Source organism: Apteryx rowi, unplaced genomic scaffold (assembly GCF_003343035.1).
Source record: "Apteryx rowi isolate R43461 unplaced genomic scaffold, aptRow1 scaffold_379, whole genome shotgun sequence".
Lineage (NCBI taxonomy): Eukaryota > Metazoa > Chordata > Aves > Apterygiformes > Apterygidae > Apteryx > Apteryx rowi.
Genome location: NW_020450296.1, coordinates 51,236 through 57,389, shown reverse-complemented (window position 1 = coordinate 57,389; position 6,154 = coordinate 51,236).

Sequence of the window (6,154 nt, the reverse complement as noted above, 5' to 3'; positions counted from 1 at the left end):
TTTCAGAACGGCAGGTTATCTGGGAGTATTTTAGGAGAACTGGAATCTCTGCACGGAACCATAYCAGCCTAGTTAATTCCATTATTAACGAGCTGCAGTATACCACCAAYACCATATTCATTGATTTCCTTTCTGCACACTATTTTGAAAAGCTTAGGGAAAGAAGAAAAAAAAAAACAGAGTTATATACACTTTAGTATTTCTGCTTCAAATCAGCCATTACCGCTACCTGTRCGGTCAAAATTGCCAATTATTTCTAAAGTAGAAAAAAAAAATATATATATATATATAAGTGTCTTTGGACATACTAGTAACTTTTAACCTCCACAATTAAAACATACTACACATGCACAAATACACAGATTATTTAGATATAGCAAACTGTATGATTAAAGAATGGATTTGTTCCTAATGATTACTGTTTTGATAGGGCAAGGGTCAAAAGTCCACCACTTCCTGCTCCTTTACCAACTCGTCTATGAAAGAAGGCAACTCACTTCATTTCCATCTGCCACAACTTCCTGATCTTTATTAGAGCAATTCATTGATTAAAGCTCTTAGAGATCTCTGGATGAAAGATGACACAAACATGCAAAAACACTCTAAAATACCAAATTTATTAAGAGTTCCCCCTCCCTCCCCAGTCAGCCAAAAGAYAGACCAAGCAACTTCCGAGTGTCTGAGCAAAAACCACGTTTGTGAGTCACTGCCCGAGACTCTCCCACCTCCCGGAGGAGGAATGCCACCGTGTGTAAAATCTCAAGTACTCAACAGTTTGAAGCTATGAACAAAGCAGGCTACGATTGCAGAACACCGCAACGAAATAAAATCAGGGACTTCCAGAAGCATTAGCACTGACAGAAAGTACACCCATCAATATCTCAAGGACGGTTCGATAAAGCAAAAAAATCAAAAAGCCACRTTATACCCTCTCTACCAAGAGAGATCATCTCTAAACCTCTGCCTTTGTTAAGCCTTTATTCGATGCCACTGCATCAACTCTTGAAATCAACTTTCCCCAGCTCTTTGCTCTACACGCTCCTCTTTACGGAACGTGTCCTCCAAGCCATCCTCAGCCATTAGCTGTTCTTGTTTTCCCCCCATCAACTTTGCATCCCTCATTTGCTCTTATACCTTTACCGTTCCTCCCGCTGAGAGTGCCACATGTTGAACAAGATGAAGACAAGCGAGATGCCTTGTAAATACCGAATGAGACAGAGCTGATCAGAGCAAACCTCTGCAAAGCAGAACAGTTAGATGTTGCTACCAGCCTCCCCCACAGAAACCTCCACCGTTTGCAGAAAGCAAACTTCCTCGTCACGCTCGGAGCACTATGCAACGCCTGAAACTTCCCAGACCTTCTCCGCGCGCACATGCACAAATGGTCACCAGATTGAGTACAGGACACTCGCAYGGGCACTTGCGAGCAAGAGCATGCAAAAGCAGATGCTAAGGGGGTAGGCTGAAACCAGCGCCACTGCCTCGAAAACTAYAGATCTCACTGTAAAGTAACTGATGGTTTCAGACGCCAGCCCCTTACTCGTGAGGCAGGTCTCCTTCCCCAAACCACCACGTCAGAAGAAAGCTCACCAAAAAAGAAAAGCAAAACATTCAGGAGCTCAAAGTGACAAAATGATCTATCTGATAAGGCCCAGGAAGCCCTTCATCCAAGACTAACTTAAAACCTCTCATTGGTTTACTGAAAACCACAGAACCTGACACAGGAAGAGGAGYGTGGGGAAGAGGATAACCTTGCACAACGGTTTGGGAGATCAAAACACCGCAGAGCTGAAYCAACTTCTTCCTAAATAATCACGAGGAAAACCAAGTATAGAGTAAGAATCACACACGGGAGTCTGCTACAAACCTTGATATCCACAGCAACATCTGCTCCCTAGCGTCTTTCTCACGTGGCCTGAAGGTCCTTTGCAAACTCTGTCCAACAACCTCRTACCCTCCAAAAGCGAGCAAGTAAAACGCTTTCTTGCATGTAAAAGGAACTAACTGTAAAGTGTTTGTCCACACTCACAGCATACCAATGGGGGAAAAAAACAAAACAAAACACAAAAATAAAAATCACACACACATCTCACTTCCCCAAAATAGATCTCACCAAAGCAGCAGGCAAGAGACATTTCTTCGCTGCAACCTGTGATTACTGTCCTGTCACTGTAGCTCCCAAAGACCCTCTGCAGCAAGCACTGCAGCAGGAAAGAGCGTGGCTTGCAGGGAGCTGCTGTTTCCTATGCAGAAGGGTGACAGAAGAAAATGGAACTGCTGATTCATTTGACTCCCAAAGAGAAGTACAGGAAATCTATGATCTTCAGTTCCCAAAATAGGTAGTCCCTACATCTTCAAAATAGCTTTAAAAATTCTTTCTCTGTGCTCCARATCAGCAGCTGCTCTGCGTCTGGTGCAAGCTCACACGTCACTCTGACATCTCAAGGTGGGAAACGATTTCACGGTGACTACAAGCACTAGACACCTGCATCCAAGGACATGGCCAGCCCTGCGGATGGGTGCCAACACATGCAGGCATGAACCTGCGCGCACATCCTCGTGTGCAAGTTAACTGTACTTGAAGGCCCCACACTGGCCCCTTCTCCTGACGTTTATTAAATTCAGTTCCCTTTATGGGCACACGGTCCAAGTTCCCTCACTGCTCAGCAGTGTTTATACGCCAAACAAGCCTCTATTTTTTATATCTAGAAGAGCGTCACAAAGTCTCATCTAAGGATCTGGTTGAGTCTAGCAGTGACGGAAATGCATCTTGATACCGCCCAACGTGACACCCATGAAATCACGTGAATTACTCAAAAAGGCAATTGCCAGAGCCCCCTTTCTGAGGGTCAAGCAAACAGACAGCTACTTGGCTGCCAGCACTATCGGCGGGTAAGAAATGCGATCAAGCAGTTAAGGAACACATCTACTCACATGCACCAAGGGCTCAAACGCTGACCGAACGTGAAGTACGGAAAAGTTTCCTTCCGGGGACTATCTCAGCAGGGACCTTGGAGGGTATTTCACCTTCCCCTCTAGCACAGAGTGGGAGGCATCCCAAAGCGCGTCTCCCACACAGCACCATTTCCTACAACAGCCAGGGACGGGTGCTGGGAGACACTGGTCCTTTCTGTTGCTTTTTATGGGTTTGTGAAGAAACGGAGGGTTGGTGACTCRAAAGCCACAGGGCAGCGAGGTTTATCTTTTAGGATGTGGGTTGCTGAGTGGCAAGGCACAAGGCAGACCCCACGCTAAAAGGCCTTCTCAACAGCGCGAGCTCCAGGCYGTTGCTGGGGGAAGCGGAGGCAGCAGCGAAGGCGACGCTGCGACAACCAGCAGAGAGCCGCAGGGATCCCGTGCTGGGGGCAGTGAGGAAAGGGGCCACAACGAGGCTACAAAGGGACGGAAGACGGGCTCACTTCGAAAAGTTCAGGAATACCAAAGCAGGAAAGGCAGACCGCGCACGGATTAAAATGCAGCTTAGCAGCTTGGGCCCTGGGTGGCCTGAGACCATGGGCTGAATTATACTTAGGGGTTAAGAAGCCAAATTTTGTCTCAGTACCCATATTTGTACCTGCTGCGTTTAAACCTTGCTTTCAGACAGCACATCAGAACCACGGAGGGAGCAAATCAGACACCAAGTCTATTAAAAGAACCAAGTGCAGCACATCATGCCAAGCAGGGTGGAAAAAGTCCAGCGCCAAGTCCTCTTCGGCCACGCAGGAACGGATCCAACACTTTCCTTCTGTGCCGTTAACATTCTGGGACGGGGGCAAGATGGCAGGGAGAATTATTCATGCTATTTCTTTATCTAATACATCACTAAGAGCCTCTGAGGAGTACGACACGTCTCAAGGAGAGGAGCTGCAGCCGTTCACTTGTATTCTGGCACATGTCGGTACACAAATAATATCGCCCAGAACAGAAAGTAGCGCAAAGCCAATAAGCAACGGTTACCCAGAATCAGGTAAAAGAAACACAGTCATCCTAAATTAAAAATTACATTGTAAAACAGCACCCAGTATAATCCAGGGGCCACATTCCGTGGTGAAACCCAGGGATTATCAGTCCAGGAAGAGTTAAATGGAAAAGATCAAAGACCAGCCTACGAACAGAGATGGGCAACCTCATTTCCAAAAGGACACTGTCATAGCTAACGCACCGGCCAAGGACTGCAGAGACCTGAGCTCAACTCCCGCTGCTCTCACAAACCAGCTGGCACAAAGCTGATCCCATGTGAGCACGGTTYATAGCTAGGGCTGTGACATTCAAACATCTGCGATTCAAAGGCACAATCTAACCTGGTGGCCAAAGTTTCCAGAGACAGTAGTTGGCCATCGCACAAAGTACAATGAATGCAGTACTTCTAACAGGAGAGTAAGTTACCACCCTGCCTAACCGAACCCCAGGCTGAAACAGAAAATTTGACAAGAGACTCTGTTAAAATAGAAAGCTTGTTGGGAGACCTATCAGCTACACAGCAAGAAAATTTGTGACCACTGCAGATATAAACGCTGCAGTAAAATCACAATACTCACTTCGAGCTAAAAGAAAAGAGATGACTAGAGGAATGTGGTTTTCTGCTGTGAAAATGCTCTAAGCAAGCATGCACCTAATTCTGCCATAGAGACGTAAACAGAAAACAACCTCTTCCTTGCCTTGATGACCAAATGCATGAGAAGGGACTTTCACTTGTGAGCTTCAGCAGCATAGTGAGCTATCGCTTGTCAGGTGAGCTAAGAAGCGATTACTGCCCACACACCTTCCTCGCCCATTGTAACCGCAAAGTAAAACACATCTTAAACCAACCTGAAGGTGGTTTAAACAAGACGTGTTTTATTTTGCAAGCAGGATGCCCTAGGAGCGCGCACATCCTCTCCGATCCCTGCCACCACACACCTCAGGTGACAGGAGGTGCGTTGCTATGCTGCGCTAGCTCAGTGACGAGCAGTTGTGGGAATACACCCCGAAGATCAAAYGGGGTATTTCAGTCTGACAGCAGGTACAGAGCTCCATGGCCCCGGAGGCGCTTCCAGCGTGACAGCACAGCCCRCACCCTGGATAATCCAAGCCACTGCATTTTACCACAAGCCTTGCAATTTAAAAATAAAATAAAATAAAAAAGTAATATAACTTCAAAGCACAGGGGACAAGCTCKTATGAAGCACACTAGGGACACAGAAACAAATTCTAGCAGCTGGCATTCAAACCTGCTATGGACTTTTAGGCAAGGATCTCACCACATTTCTCAGAGGGAGGCGAGGCTATCCCTGTTTTACCGAGGAGGTTCCAAGAGAGGAAAGGACATGCCCAATGTCACCGAGCAAGTCAGCAAGACAACTGGAAACAGACCCTAGCATGAACTCCGTTTCCTGCCTTCACCATCTTGCTCATCTTAGAAACCACACCATCACTCCTGAAACTCTAGTATGAATCTGCTCCACAAATGGAGAAATTGAGACAGAAGGGGGCAATGACTGGGCCGCAGTCACAAAACAAGTCATCGGCAGAGCGGAGGCTGGCCCCCGGCTCCCACCCCCGCGAGGGGCCTCCCGCAGCGCTCGGGACAGCTGGGGTGCGCGGCACCGCTGCGCAGCGCTGCCAGAACGGCACCTCGTCCCCRCTGGGGTGAGCGGACTGAGGCCGCCGTGATTTCCTGAATCTTCTCTTCCGACACCGTTTCGAACAYGCAGCGCAGAGACATAAGGGAGAGTGGAGTCCCAGGAAATGTTTTACTGGGAAGATCCGCAGCTGGAGCAGTCCTGCCCTCCACACAGCTGGAACATGCCCTGGCCCAAGCACCTGCTCACTGGACCCACTTCTCCACCCCTCCCCATGCATTCCCTGCGCGCTGCCAGTGCCGTGATTTCCCTCTCCAGCTCCCCCTTTCTCCGGATCACCCCACATCTTGCCCTATCCCCCTGCATCCATCACACTTCTTTCCCTCAGTGCCCCCCACCGTGTCCTGCCCCATCTCCCTGCATCCCACACACATCCCTTCTCCATCCCCCTCATCCGGATTCATCTCACTGGATCCCCCACACCCCCTTTCCTTTCCTTACACTCCCCCAAGTCTTCCCTGGATCTTCTCCATCTCCTGGTCTCCCCCTTATCCCTTGGATCTCCCACCTTCCCCATCCTGACCCAGCTCCCT